Below are 15818 nucleotides of genomic sequence, written 5' to 3'. Positions count from 1 at the left end.
CGTTGTGCATTAGGCCTGTCACTATGTAGGCCAAGCGAGACAACTTATTGTTTATTTGAGCCGTTCAAGTATAATCATGTGGCGTTTGCTTATTTCTCATTCCTCTCCAACCCTCTTCTCCATCGATCATGTCGCCCTCCGGTCGAGTCCATCCTCCCGCATGCCTCATTTGAACATTCCGCCGAGTATCATTCGCATGTGGGCCTAGACCATGCTTGTATTTCCAATGTTTTGTAATTTTTCCGACATGCATACAAACAAATGGTTCGTTTAAAGTTTCACTTTGCCTCCACTACGTGTCGCTTCATGTCTTAGTTTTGACATCCCATTCGGTTCATGCCCCGACACATGTTGACGAGATCGATTTATGTTCAGAGATCAATTGCGTGTCGTGCAAGGAGATAAAGGTTTGGTATGTTTCTATGATAGAAATGACCCGCGGGGGGGGGGGAGTCTGTGGGGATCAGAGGGAGTATATTGTACGTTCATAAGCGAAACGAACATATTGTACCCACCCTTGTCCTCTTTCAATCGATCTCCGGACCCCGAGATGAAATCGAGAGAGAACGAGTGGGGGCATGCGTGATACCTAAGGCGGATTCAAAATTTTGAACCGGTGATCATAGCATCCGCAAATCATATATAAAGGGTATTCAATGTTCATTTCGTTTTTGAACGTACAATATACTCCCTCCTATCCTTTCTAGTTTACATATAAGTTTTATGTGTAGTCAAAGTATCACTACTTTGATAAAAAAAGTATCAACATTCAACAACGCCCAATCAATATTGTTAGATTCGTACGTACTCCTAGATTTGTACTCGAGATGGTTTCCAATTTGTTTTCAACCACGTTAATGTGCTTGTTCTCACGCTTGCTCTTCCTACTAGGATTTCGCCACGTATAGCCAGTCCAATAGTAACTTTTTTAAGCTCCGTGTCCAATAGTACTAGTGGAGTACTGACAACATCTGTACTAGAGTATGCAGTGCTCATAGTAGTACTCCCTCCTTCCATTTATATAGGGCCTATGTGGAGGAGAGAATGTGAAAAAGTAAGGGGATTGAGCTCTCATGCAAGAGCCTAGCTACATACGCATTCCTAGTTAAATACAATAAATATGAAGAAAGAGATGGAGAGGAGATGGAAAAAGTACTAATACAATACCCAACCTTATAATTTTTTTGCGGGAAATAGCCAACCTTATAGCCCACACTACTGTATGAGTGCATATAATAGATGATGGCTATAGATGACATGGCAGTTCCTTATAGCCATCGACTGGCTATATTATTAACCATGCTCTAATGCGTTTTTCAAAACTGCATTTGACTATTGACAAGATTAATAGTACATGAGATGTATAATGTGAAAATTATATCAATGGAAGCTCCTTTCACATACGAATTTGACCGTATGCTTTGTGTAAGTTGCATGTCATATATTATTACTCTAACATTTGGTCAGAGTTAGCCTCGAAAAACACATTAGGCCCTGTATAGTAAATGGAAGGAGGGAGTAGTAGTGGAAGTGGATCCTCTGACGTAGGTATCCCTGCCTTACCCTCCCTTTCGGTCACTTACTGGCGGACCCCATGCTTGCTAGGCCTCGCATGTCAGTTACTCAATGGGTTTGACCACGTCAGGGGATCCTCATCCGTAGTATGCTCCCTCTGTTTTTATTTACTCCGCATAAAATGATGCGGGCGGGGGAGGGGGAGGGACGTCGGTTTGCTCACAACTGCGGTCCCACAAGCGAGCGAAAACGCAAGACGAAGCGCGTTCCATTCGGTGAGCGACATGGAGGGTCCAGCGTGCCGGGCTGCAACGCGAATGCGACAAGAGCGATGTACAGTCAAAACCGATTGACCGGTTGTCACCGGAACCACTATTCACACCAGAACCTTCGCTACTCGGCCTACGCCAGCCACTGCCCTAAAACCACACCTAATCTCCAGCCCCTTCCCCCACCTTTCGATCCCCTAGCCCGCATCAAGCGTCCCCTAGTTCTTCGGAAAGCCATGGTGCGCCGCAAGATCACGTACTACAAGATGCTGACGCCGGAGCGCCACGCAGAAATCGCGGTGACGGTTGGCGCCACAGACCTCCGTTCCCAAGCTCGCTTTGCGGCGGGCCAATCCCCGAGTTCTCTGGAGCCAAGCTACGAGGAGGAGGAAGCCGATCCAATGTTCATGGCGGAGGTCGCGGCGCAGAAGGCCCCCGATGAGTATGAGACGATGGACGTCGACTTCGTGCCGACTTCCGCCTGCAGGAGGGCCTCGAAGGACTCGGACGCCGCTCTCATCGAGGCCCTCCTGCAGGCGGAACCGGACATCCTGGACTTGAACCGGGCGGCGGAGGCTCGACTCGATGCGGAGCGCGCAGATGCCGCTGCCATCGAGGCCCTCCTGCAGGCGGAACCGGACGTCCTCGACTTGAACCGGGCGGTGCTCTTGTCCGTGCAGAGCTCCCGCACGCTCCGCGTGAACAAGTAGCTGGAGGCCGAGGACAACCACGGTAAGGAGACACACGTCGGCAGCTACGGCTGGTTCGCGCCGGCAGCCGAAGACGACGAGGCCATCTCGTTCCGCGAGCAGTGATAGTTTTTCTTTATGTTGTTGTTTTTATGGATCTTTTGCTGTGTAAAAACATATATTGTTATGCAAGTCGCCTGACTTGGGCCGGTCTACCATTTCAGGCGGTTGGACGAATATCCTACGTCTCCTAACCCTTCTTCCTCACCTCTTCTTCTTCCCCAACAGACCACCGCACGGGCCGTACGGATACTCCCCAACATGCGGTTGGATAAACATACTCTATGAACGAAAATTATGTGTCAGCGGTAGGATGGCTGAGTTTGGTTTGTTCACATGCGACAGCACGTGTCAGTGAGGGTGCGTTCCCTTGGTTGGGTTTGCGGCGTGCAGGAGCGACTGTGTGAGGGTGCGGTGCGACCGCGGCATGCAGGAGCGACCGTGTGAGGGTGTGGTGCGACCGCGACAGCCGTGCGCAAGTGTACCTCCTTTTCATTTTGAAAACTTTAGGCAAGCTTGGCAAAAATGTGTGGCGAAGTATGCCAATGCAAGGCCTAGACCCAAACAGGATAAGTACGTACTACGTACTAGGAGTACTAGTGTTAAAAAAGAAAGGCGGGGTTTTCCTTCGCGGGATTAATAGATACAAATCCTCGTTCCACGTGTCAATTAATGCGTATTTTTCCTCCAAAGCCCAAAGAGCTAACCATCTCACTCCTCATCGCTTGATTAATGCAGCGCCATGCAAACCAACCTTCTCACTTCCGCATGCATGCAGAGGATATTAATGTCCTTGGTTGCTAGTACGAGGCAAACCCCATCCATTTTGCCTCGATTAGTGTTAGTGCCCTTTTGCAAATTGTAATTTTGATATACTGGCCTTGTGTACAAAAAAATGGAGGTAGTAACTATATTTGACTTCCTTCCCCATTGCGGTGACATCGATGATATCTCGAACGTTGTGGTTTGGCAAAGTGCGTTCGAGGGAGAACACCATTGAGGGAGACCACGGTAAGTCGTTCGCAAGTGCCGCCTGCAAGCTGAGAATACTGCCTTATTTGCATCCAGGAAGTCCGTTGAACCAAAGGACGAGTAAATGTACTAGTACTACTCGTACACAATAGCGTCGTCCGTCCAGCTTAGTGCGGTGAGATGGTTTCTCGAAGAAGACGATGGAGAAGCGGAGTCAGCGAAGAGTGAAATGATGGTTGCTTCGTCCGTGCTTTGTGATTTGACGCCTCACTGCTTTGTGATTTGTGATAGAAGGGACAGGGGAGTAGACTCAGTGCTCTATACTGTACATGCGTCCAAGCACGGGAGAAAGAGGAGAGACGTTGCATTTTTCTATTCCTTCAATCAATCAATCAGGGAGCTTCGGTTCCATCCTTATGGCTTTGGCAACACCGTCCACAATGGTTCCCACGATGCCAAAAGCTATTTTCACATTTGGCTACACATTGTGGATGCCCTTAACCGTACCACTTGGTTTTGCTCCTGTGTGCTATCTATACAAATCTCAATTATATTGATCTAAAAAATTATAGAATCAAGATTAGTAAAAAGGAGGTCATTTTGCCGCGCAGATGGCGGGGAGGTTTCTTATTTTTAGAGGACATTGTCCTGGCGGTTTGCTAACATGCGGTCCCACGTGTCAGTGCTTTACCAAGCCGATCCGCTTCCCACATGAGGCAGAACAACGGCAGAAGCAACACGTGGTTAACTTGAAGAAGATGAGGGAGAAGCGGATTCAGCAATGAGTGAAATGATGGTTGCTTCGTCCCTCCAACTTCTTTTTTAGCATTATTACTTCGTCCCTCCAACTTAACTGCGGGAAAGGTGCAGCTTTGTGATTTGACGCCTCATTGCTCATTACTACGCCGGCGCCATGACTGGGTGCTTCTCCCCGGCTGCTCTGCACTGTATTCCGGTTTGGCACGTGGACCCGGTAGCTTGATGTCCCACATGTCGGCAAAAGGGACTAGAAAATTTATGAAAGCGAGCGCTCCACTCTTACGACGGAGGAGTACATGACACGACGACCCAATGAACTATCACTTGTACTGTATATAGTACTATAGTTTTGCTGTTTTGCACGATCCATCGATACAAACCCGATTAAACAGGAAAGGGCGGGATTTTTCCCGCGTGGTATATTGTTGGGGAACGTAGTAATTTCAAAAAAATTCCTACGCACAAGCAAGATCATGGTGATGCATAGCAATGAGAGGGGAGAGTGTTGTCCACGTACCCTCGTAGACCGAAAGCGGAAGCGTTAACACAACGCGGTTGATGTAGTTGTACGTCTTCACGATCCGACCGATCAAGTACCGAACGCACGGCACCTCCGAGTTCAGCACACGTTCAGCTCGATGACGTCCCTCGAACTCCGATCCAGCCGAGTGTTGAGGGAGAGTTTCGTCAGCACGACGGCGTGGTGATGATGATGATGTTCTACCGACGCAGGGCTTCGCCTAAGCACCGCTACGATATTATCGAGGTGTAATATGGTGGAGAGGGGGCACCGCACACGGCTAAAATATCGTTGATCAATTGTGTGTAGAGAGGTGCCCCCCTGCCCCCGTATATAAAGGAGCAAGGGGGAGGCCGCCGGCCAAGGGAGGAGAGGCGCGCCAGGAGGAGTCCTACTCCTACCGGGAGTAGGACTCCCCCCTTTTCCATGTTGGACTAGGAGAGGAAGGGGGGAAAAGGTGGAGGGGAGGAAGGAAGGGGGCGCCGCCCCCCTCTCCTTGTCCTATTCGGACTGGGGGGAGGGGTGTGCGGCCCTGCCCTGACCTCCTCTCCTCTCTTCCACCTAGGCCCAATAAGGCCCATTAAGTTATCGGGGGGTTCCGGTAACCTCCCGGTACTCCGGAAAAATCCCGATTTCACCCGGAACACTTCCGATGTCCAAACATAGGCTTCCAATATATCAATCTTTATTTCTCGACCATTTCAAGACTCCTCGTCATGTCCGTGATCACATCCGGGACTCCGAACAACCTTCGGTACATCAAAACATATAAACTCATAATATAACTGTCATCGTAACGTTAAGCGTGCGGACCCTACGGGTTCTAGAACTATGTAGACATGACCGAGACACCTCTCCGGACAATAACCAATAGCGGAACTTGGATGCTCATATTGGTTCCCACATATTCTACGAAGATCTTTATCGGTTAGACCGCATAACAACATACGTTGTTCCCTTTGTCATCGGTATGTTACTTGCCCGAGATTCGATCGTCGGTATCTCGATACCTAGTTCAATCTCGTTACCGACAAGTCTCTTTACTCGTTCCGTCATACATCATCCCGCAACTAACTAATTAGTCACAATGCTTGCAAGGCTTATAGTGATGTGTATTACTGAGTGGTCCCAGAGATACCTCTCCGACAATCGGAGTGACAAATCCTAATCTCGAAATACGCCAACCCAACAAGTACCTTTGGAGACACCTGTAGAGCACCTTTATAATCACCCAGTTACGTTGTGACATTTGGTAGCACACAAAGTGTTCCTCCGGTAAACGGGAGTTGCATAATCTCATAGTCATACGAACATGTATACGTCATGAAGAAAGCAATAGCAACATACTAAACGATCGAGTGCTAAGCTAACGGAATGGGTCAAGTCATTCACATCATTCTCCTAATGATGTGATCCCGTTAATCAAATGACAACTCATGTCTATGGCTAGGAAACATAACCATCTTTGATCAACGAGCTAGTCAAGTAGAGGCATACTAGTGACACTCTGTTTGTCTATGTATTCACACATGTATTATGTTTCCGGTTAATACAATTCTAGCATGAATAATAAACATTTATCATGATATAAGGAAATAAATAATAACTTTATTATTGCCTCTAGGGCATATTTCCTTCAGTCTCCCACTTGCACTAGAGTCAATAATCTAGATTACACAATAATGATTCTTACACCCATGGAGTCTTGGTGTTGATCATGTTTTGCTCGTGGAAGAGGCTTAGTCAACGGGTCTGCAACATTCAGATCCGTGTGTATCTTGCAAATTTCTATGTCTCCCACCTGGACTAAATCCCGGATGGAATTGAAGCGTCTTTTGATGTGCTGGGTTCTCTTGTGAAATCTGGATTCCTTTGCTAAGGCAATTGCACCAGTATTGTCACAAAAGATTTTCATTGGTCCCGATGCACTAGGTATGACACCTAGATCGGATATGAACTCCTTCATCCAGACTCCTTCATTTGCTGCTTCAGAAGCAGCTATGTACTCCGCTTCACACATAGATCCCGCCATGACACTTTGCTTAGAACTGCACCAACTGACAGCTCCACCGTTCAATGTAAACACGTATCCGGTTTGCGATTTAGAATCGTCCAGATCAGTGTCAAAGCTTGCATCAACGTAACCATTTATGATGAGCTCTTTGTCACCTCCATAAACGAGAAACATATCCTTAGTCCTTTTCAGGTATTTCAGGATGTTCTTGACCACTGTCCAGTGATCCACTCCTGGATTACTTTGGTACCTCCCCGCTAAACTTATAGCAAGGCACACATCAGGTCTGGTACACAGCATTGCATACATGATAGAGCCTATGGCTGAAGCATAGGGAACATCTTTCATCTTCTCTCTATCTTCTGCAGTGGTCGGGCATTGAGTCTTACTCAATCTCACACCTTGTAATACAGGCAAGAACCCTTTCTTTGCTTGATCCATTTTGAACTTCTTCAAAACTTTGTCAAGGTATGTGCTTTGTGAAAATCCAATTAAGCGTCTTGATCTATCTCTATAGATCTTGATGCCCAATATATATGTAGATTCACCGAGGTCTTTCATTGAAAAACTCTTATTCAAGTATCCCTTTATGCTATCCAGAAATTCTATATCATTTCCAATCAGCAATATGTCATCCACATATAATATCAGAAATGCTACTGAGCTCCCACTCACTTTCTTGTAAATACAGGCTTCTCCAAAAGTCTGTATAAAACCAAATGCTTTGATCACACTATCAATGCGTTTATTCGAACTCCAAGAGGCTTGCACCAGTCCATAAATGGATCGCTGGAGCTTGCACACTTTGTTAGCTCCCTTTGGATCGACAAAACCTTCCGGTTGCATCATATACAACTCTTCTTCCAGAAATCCATTCAGGAATACATCCATTTGCCAAATTTCATAATCATAAAATGCGGCAATTTCTAACAAGATTCGGACAGACTTAAGCATCGCTACGGTTGAGAAGGTCTCATCGTAGTCAATCCCTTGAACTTGTCGAAAACCTTTCGCCACAAGTCGAGCTTTATAGACAGTAACATTACCGTCAGCGTCAGTCTTCTTCTTGAAGATCCATTTATTTTCAATGGCTTGCCGATCATCAGGCAAGTCAACCAAAGTCCATACTTTGTTCTCATACATGGATCCCATCTCGGATTTCATGGCCTCAAGCCATTTTGCGGAATCTGGGCTCACCCTCGCTTCTTCATAGTTCGTAGGTTCGTCATGGTCTAGCAACATAACCTCCAGAACAGGATTACCGTACCACTCTGGTGCGAATCTTAATCTGGTTGACCTACGAGGTTCAGTAATAACTTGATCTGAAGTTTCATGATCATTATCATTAACTTCGTCACTAATTGGTGTAGGTGTCGCAGAAACTGATTTCTGTGATGATCTACTTTCCAATAAGGGAGCAGGTACAATTACCTCATCAGGTTCTACTTTCCTCCCACTCACTTCTTTCGAGAGAAACTCCTCTAGAAAGGATCCATTCTTAGCAATGAATGTCTTGCCTTCGGATCTGTGATAGAAGGTGTACCCAACAGTCTCCTTTGGGTATCCTATGAAGACACATTTCTCCGATTTAGGTTCGAGCTTATCAGGTTGAAGTTTCTTCACATAAGCATCGCAGCCCCAAACTTTAAGATACGACAACTTTGGTTTCTTGCCAAACCATAGTTCATAAGGCGTCGTCTCAACGGATTTCGATGGTTTCCTATTTAGAGTGAATGCAGCCGTCTCTAAAGCATAACCCCAAAACGATAGCGGTAAATCAGTAAGAGACATCATAGATCGCACCATACCTAGTAAAGTACGATTACGACGTTCGGACACACCATTACGCTGTGGTGTTCCGGGTGGCATGAGTTATGAAACTATTCCGCATTGTTTCAAATGTAGGCCAAACTCGTAACTCAAATATTCTCCTCCACGATCTGATCGTAGAAACTTTATTTTCTTGTTACGATGATTTTCAACTTCGCTCTGAAATTCTTTGAACTTTTCAAATGTTTCAGACTTATGTTTCATTAAGTAGATATACCCATATCTGCTCAAATCATCTGTGAAGGTGAGAAAATAACGATATCTGCCACGAGCCTCAATATTCATCGGACCACATACATCTGTATGTATGATTTCCAACAAATCAGTTGCTCTCTCCATAGTACCGGAGAACGGTGTTTTAGTCATCTTGCCCATGAGACACGGTTCGCAAGTACCAAGTGATTCATAATCAAGTGATTCCAAAAGTCCATCATTATGGAGTTTCTTCATGCGCTTTACACCGATATGACCTAAACGGCAGTGCCACAAATAAGTTGCACTATCATTATCAACTCTGCATCTTTTGGCTTCAATATTATGAATATGTGTATCACTACTATCGAGATTTAACAAAAATAGACCACTCTTCAAGGGTGCATGACCATAAAAGATATTATTCATATAAATAGAACAACCATTATTCTCTGATTTAAATGAATAACCGTCTCGCATCAAACAAGATCCAGATATAATGTTCATGCTTAACGCTGGCACCAAATAACAATTATTTAGGTCTAATACTAATCCCGAAGGTAGATGTAGAGGTAGCGTGCCGACCGCGATCACATCGACTTTGGAACCATTTCCCACGCGCATCGTCACCTCGTCCTTAGCCAATCTTCGCTTAATCCGTAGCCCCTGTTTCGAGTTGCAAATATTAGCAACAGAACCAGTATCAAATACCCAGGTGCTACTGCGAGCATTAGTAAGGTACACATCAATAACATGTATATCACATATACCTTTGTTAACCTTGCCATCCTTCTTATCCGCCAAATACTTGGGGCAGTTCCGCTTCCAGTGACCAGTCTGCTTGCAGTAGAAGCACTCAGTTTCAGGCTTAGGTCCAGACTTGGGTTTCTTCTCCTGAACAGCAACTTGCTTGCCGTTCTTCTCGAAGTTCCCCTTCTTCTTCCCTTTGCCCTTTTTCTTGAAACTAGTGGTCTTATTGACCATCAACACTTGATGCTCCTTTTTGATTTCTACCTCCGCTGCCTTTAGCATTGCGAAGAGCTCGGGAATTGTCTTATTCATCCCTTGCATGTTATAGTTCATCACGAAGCTCTTGTAGCTTGGTGGCAGTGATTGAAGAATTCTGTCAATGACGCTATCATCCGGAAGATTAACTCCCAGTTGAATCAAGTGATTATTATACCCAGACATTTTGAGTATATGCTCACTGACAGAACTATTCTCTTCCATCTTACAGCTGTATAACTTATTGGAGACTTCATATCTCTCAATCCGGGCATTTGCTTGAAATATTAACTTCAACTCCTGGAACATCACATATGCTCCATGATGTTCAAAACGTCGTTGAAGACCCGGTTCTAAGCCGTAAAGCATGGCACACTGAACTATCGAGTAGTCATCAGCTTTGCTCTGCCAGACGTTCATAACTTCTGGTGTTGCTCTTGCAGCAGGCCTGGCACCCAGCGGTGCTTCCAGGACGTAATTCTTCTGTGCAGCAATGAGGATAATCCTCAAGTTACGGACCCAGTCCGTGTAATTGCTACCATCATCTTTCAACTTTGCTTTCTCAAGGAACGCATTAAAATTCAACGGAACAACAGCACAGGCCATCTATCTACAATTAACATAGACATGCAAGATACTATCAGGTACTAAGTTCATGATAAATTCAAGTTCAATTAATCAAATTACTTAAGAACTCCCACTTAGATAGACATCCCTCTAATCCTCTAAGTGATCACGTGATCCATATCAACTAAACCATGTCCGATCATCACGTGAGATGGAGTAGTTTCAATGGTGAACATCACTATGTTGATCATATCTACTATATGATTCACGCTCGACCTTTCGGTCTCCGTGTTCCGAGGCCATATCTGCATATTCTAGGCTCATCAAGTTTAACCTGAGTATTCTGCGTGTGCAACTGTTTTGCACCCGTTGTATTTGAACGTAGAGCCTATCACACCCGATCATCACGTGGTGTCTCAGCACGAAGAACTTTCGCAACGGTGCATACTCAGGGAGAACACTTTTATCTTGAAATTTTAGTGAGAGATCATCTTATAATGCTACCGTCAATCAAAGCAAGATAAGATGCATAAAAGATAAACATCACATGCAATCAATATAAGTGATATGATATGGCCATCATCGTCTTGTGCTTGTGATCTCCATCTCTGAAGCACCGTCATGATCACCATCGTCACCGGCGCGACACCTTGATCTCCATCATAGCATCGTTGTCGTCTCGCCAACTATTGCTTTTACGACTATCGCTACCGCTTAGTGATAAAGTAAAACAATTACATGGCGATTGCATTTCATACAATAAAGCGACAACCATATGGCTCCTGCCAGTTGCCGATAACTTGGTTACAAAACATGATCATCTCATACAATAAAATATAGCATCATGTCTTGACCATATCACATCACAACATGCCCTGCAAAAACAAGTTAGACGTCCTCTACTTTGTTGTTGCAAGTTTTATGTGGCTTCTACGGGCTTAGCAAGAACCGTTCTTACCTACGCATCAAAACCACAACGATAGTTTGTCAAGTTGGTGCTGTTTTAACCTTCGCAAGGACCGGGCGTAGCCACACTCGGTTCAACTAAAGTGAGAGAGACAGACACCCGCCAGTCACCTTTAAGCAACGAGTGCTCGCAACAGTGAAACCAGTCTCGCGTAAGCGTACGCGTAATGCCGGTCCGGGCCGCTTCATCTCACAATACCGCCCAACCAAAGTATGACATGCTGGTAAGCAGTATGACTTATATCGCCCACAACTCTTGTGTTCTACTCGTGCAAATAACATCAACGCATAAAACCATGCTCGGATGCCACTGTTGGGGAACGTAGTAATTTCAAAAAAATTCCTACGCACACGCAAGATCATGTTGATGCATAGCAACGAGAGGGGAGAGTGTTGTCCACGTACCCTCGTAGACCGAAAGCGGAAGCGTTAACACAACGCGGTTGATGTAGTCGTACCTCTTCACGATCCGACCGATCAAGTACCGAACGCACGGCACCTCCGAGTTCAGCACACGTTCAGCTCGATGACATCCCTCGAACTCTGATCTAGCCGAGTGTTGAGGGAGAGTTTCGTCAGCATGACGGCGTGGTGACGATGATGATGTTCTACCAACACAGGGCTTCGCCTAAGCACCGCTACGATATTATCGAGGTGTAATATGGTGGAGGGGGGCACCGCACACGGCTAAAAGATCGTTGATCAATTGTGTGTAGAGAGGTGCCCTCCTACCCCCGTATATAAAGGAGCAAGGGGGAGGCCACCGGCCAAGGGAGGAGAGGCGCGCCAGGAGGAGTCCTACTCCTACCGGGAGTAGGACTCCCCCCTTTTCCATGTTGGACTAGGAGAGGAAGGGGGGAAAAGGTGGAGGGGAGGAAGGAAGGGGGGGCGCCGCCCCCCTCTCCTTGTCCTATTCGGACTGGGGGGAGGGGCGCGCGGCCCTGCCCTGACCTCCTCTCCTCTCTTCCACCTAGGCCCAACAAGGCCCATTAAGTTACCGGGGGGTTCCGATAACCTCCCGGTACTCCGGAAAAATCCCGATTTCACCCGGAACACTTCCATGTCCAAACATAGGTTTCCAATATATCAATCTTTATGTCTCGACCATTTCGAGACTCCTCGTCATGTCCGTGATCACATCCGGGACTCCGAACAACCTTCGGTACATCAAAACATATAAACTCATAATATAACTGTCATCGTAACGTTAAGCGTGCGGACCCTACGGGTTCGAGAACTATGTAGACATGACCGAGACACCTCTCCGGACAATAACCAATAGCGGAACCTGGATGCTCATATTGGTTCCCACATATTCTACGAAGATCTTTATCGGTCAGACCGCATAACAACATACGTTGTTCCCTTTGTCATCGGTATGTTACTTGCCCAAGATTCGATCGTCGGTATCTCGATACCTAGTTCAATCTCGTTACCGGCAAGTCTCTTTACTCGTTCCGTAATACATCATCCCGCAACTAACTCATTAGTCACAATGCTTGCAAGGCTTATAGTGATGTGTATTACTGAGTGGGCCCAGAGATACCTTTGCGACAATCGGAGTGACAAATCCTAATCTCGAAATACGCCAACCCAACAAGTACCTTTGGAGACACCTGTAGAGCACCTTTATAATCACCTAGTTACGTTGTGACATTTGGTAGCACACAAAGTGTTCCTCCGGTAAATGGGAGTTGCATAATCTCATAGTCATACGAACATGTATAAGTCATGAAGAAAGCAATAGCAACATACTAAACGATCGAGTGCTAAGCTCACGGAATGGGTCAAGTCAATCACATCATTCTGCTAATAATGTGATCCCATTAATCAAATGACAACTCATGTCTATGGCTAGGAAACATAACCATCTTTGATCAACGAGCTAGTCAAGTAGAGGCATACTAGTGACACTATGTTTGTCTATGTATTCACACATGTATTATGTTTCCGGTTAATACAATTCTAGCATGAATAATAAACATTTATCATGATATAAGGAAATAAATAATAACTTTATTATTGCCTCTAGGGCATATTTCCTTCATATATTATAATGGCCATACATTTCAAAGGCAATTTTAATGTATGCAAACTGAATAATTAAGTAACAATATGATATCTAGTAAAACTAAAAACACATATGATTTGTTGTGTTAGAGTGTAGTAGTAGTGCTGTATTGCATAGTTGTTAGATGTAACATGCGAGAACGTGTAGAGATGTAGTTTTAGAGAGCCTATAGAGAGAAAAACATAATACGTTCACCGAACTTCAGAATAAGCTGATTACGGTCAATATATACGTTTTGTGATTATATGGTCACTTGCTCACGGTTCAGCATCGGATTGCACTCTGTTGACCGGCCGAATAGTCTGCGTGGCACCATGTTGACTAGTTAAATTGACCACGTTCCTTGTGGGTCCCACCTGTCAGGTCGCATAGGGAAAAGATCAGATAAACACAAATTTATGCAGGCGCGACAAGACTCCACCCCGTGCGCGGGAATCACCTGGTTGTGTATGTGTCTGTCCGGGCCTGATGTGTGCGCATGCACGTGTAGGTTGAGCACTTGAGCATGAGAGTGTGTGTTGGTCGTGTGATGTACTGTGTGTGCATGCATGCGTGCGTGTGAGTGTTGCGTGCGTGCGTGGCTGCGTGTGTACGTGTGAGTGTTGCGTGCGTGCGTGGGTGCATGTGTTCGTGTGAGTGTTGCGTGCATGCAGTTCGTGTGCATGCGTGTGTGTATGTATAATCACCAGACCAGCTCATGTGTGTTAAAACAGACGGCTCAGCATACCAATACAAGGCCACCTTATCCGCTGTGCCCGCGGTCATGACTTCGAATCACCGTCCAATATTTTTTGTCGTTTGTTTTCATTCTTACTAGCAAGATGCCCGTGCGTTGCACGTAACATCAAGATGCATTTGTATGACTAGTTTATCTTGTGAGAGAAAAGGATGAACGAGGGAAGGCCTTATTTGCAAATGTGGAGAGGTGTGTGGGTACCTTTTTGCAAAATTGTCATAGTTTCTTTCCTATCCGTCAGATATAAATCGGACGACCTATATTGCAGGATGGCAGGCACACCATCATCACCAACTCTGTTTTTATAAGTGTATTTTATATTTTATAAGAGTGTAGATGTAGAGTAGATACAAGCCGACAGGTGGGCCCGATGGTAGTGAGATAATGTGATGCAACACTAGAGGTGCCACGTGGAGCGTTTAACTGGTCAACTAGTCGTGTCTTGAGCAAATACAGAGTTGTACGGTGAACCCGTGACTGTATAATAACCACAAAACATAAATGGTGACCGTAATGAGTGGATTCTGAAGTCCAATGTACGTATCATGCTTTCGCTTCAAATACAATGATCGTCACTGTATATATCGCGAGAGAAAGATGAAACATGCGTGAATGTGCTGGGGGCTTACTTTTAGAGGACCTGGAGATAGTTTGTGTGCGTACGTGAAAGGGGCGTAGAGTGGGGGTATGCGATGGAGAGAGAGATGCTCTTCGTTTCTCTTTATTATGACTAACTTTATATATAGTATAAAAATATACAAATTCACAGTGCGGAATAAACATCATTGTGGGCACCATGCAATGCAAGCGTTCATACTCCTCCATATAACTTTGTAATGTTGTATATATGTAGAAATTCTAAAATATTTTTTTGGCCACACTTTATTCAAAAGGAATGTTGTATGCGAAATAGACGTGAAGAGAGGGCTTTTTAGATCAATGGGGTACGTGATGTAACATGTGTGAATGTGTAGTTGATGCATTTGGCAGGGCCTAGAGAGGTATGTGTGTGTATTACGTATTCGAGAGAGGCATGGATAGAGGGGCCGGCGGGGGGGGCGTGGGAGAGATGGAACGAGAAATGTGAGTGGTCTAGAGAGAGAGACGAATATGACGTCACGGCGAGAGATTCCCTTAAGTATGTATATGCAAGGGGGGAGTGGATAGAGGCACCAAGAGAATTTTGTGTGTGTGTGTGTGTGGTGTCTGTGTTGGTATTGTGGGTGTGAGAAGATAACGAGACGTGGGGGCAGAGGGTGTGTCACCGCGTGAGGTCCGGTGGGTCGAGGTGAGGCCTTCGTTCGGTTCCGTCCTGCGCCACATTGGTCGGCCCGTGACGCATTTAGGGAGACCCATGGATGACTAATCGTACAAGACAAAGATAGCATAATTGTGAAGGACTCTATGTCCACTTACAAAGCCGGCTAGGATTTGTAACCCTAGGTTCTCGGACTAGGGTAACCCCTTTATCTCTGATATTACTATTCATCCAACCTAACTTTAAGGGGCATCCTACAGAATGCTCTGCTAGAATCATACTCGTCGATTAGGAAGAGAAGTGTGAGACAATGCGTGAGAGACAGGCCTAAAGATAATGTGCGTACAGGAGACACATAGGCAGGTCTATGTATATAGAAAGGGTTGATGGGATTG

Source organism: Triticum aestivum, chromosome 6D (genome assembly GCF_018294505.1).
Source record: "Triticum aestivum cultivar Chinese Spring chromosome 6D, IWGSC CS RefSeq v2.1, whole genome shotgun sequence".
Lineage (NCBI taxonomy): Eukaryota > Viridiplantae > Streptophyta > Magnoliopsida > Poales > Poaceae > Triticum > Triticum aestivum.
The sequence above is the reverse complement of the archived record's forward strand: the minus strand, read 5'-3'. Positions refer to the sequence as shown.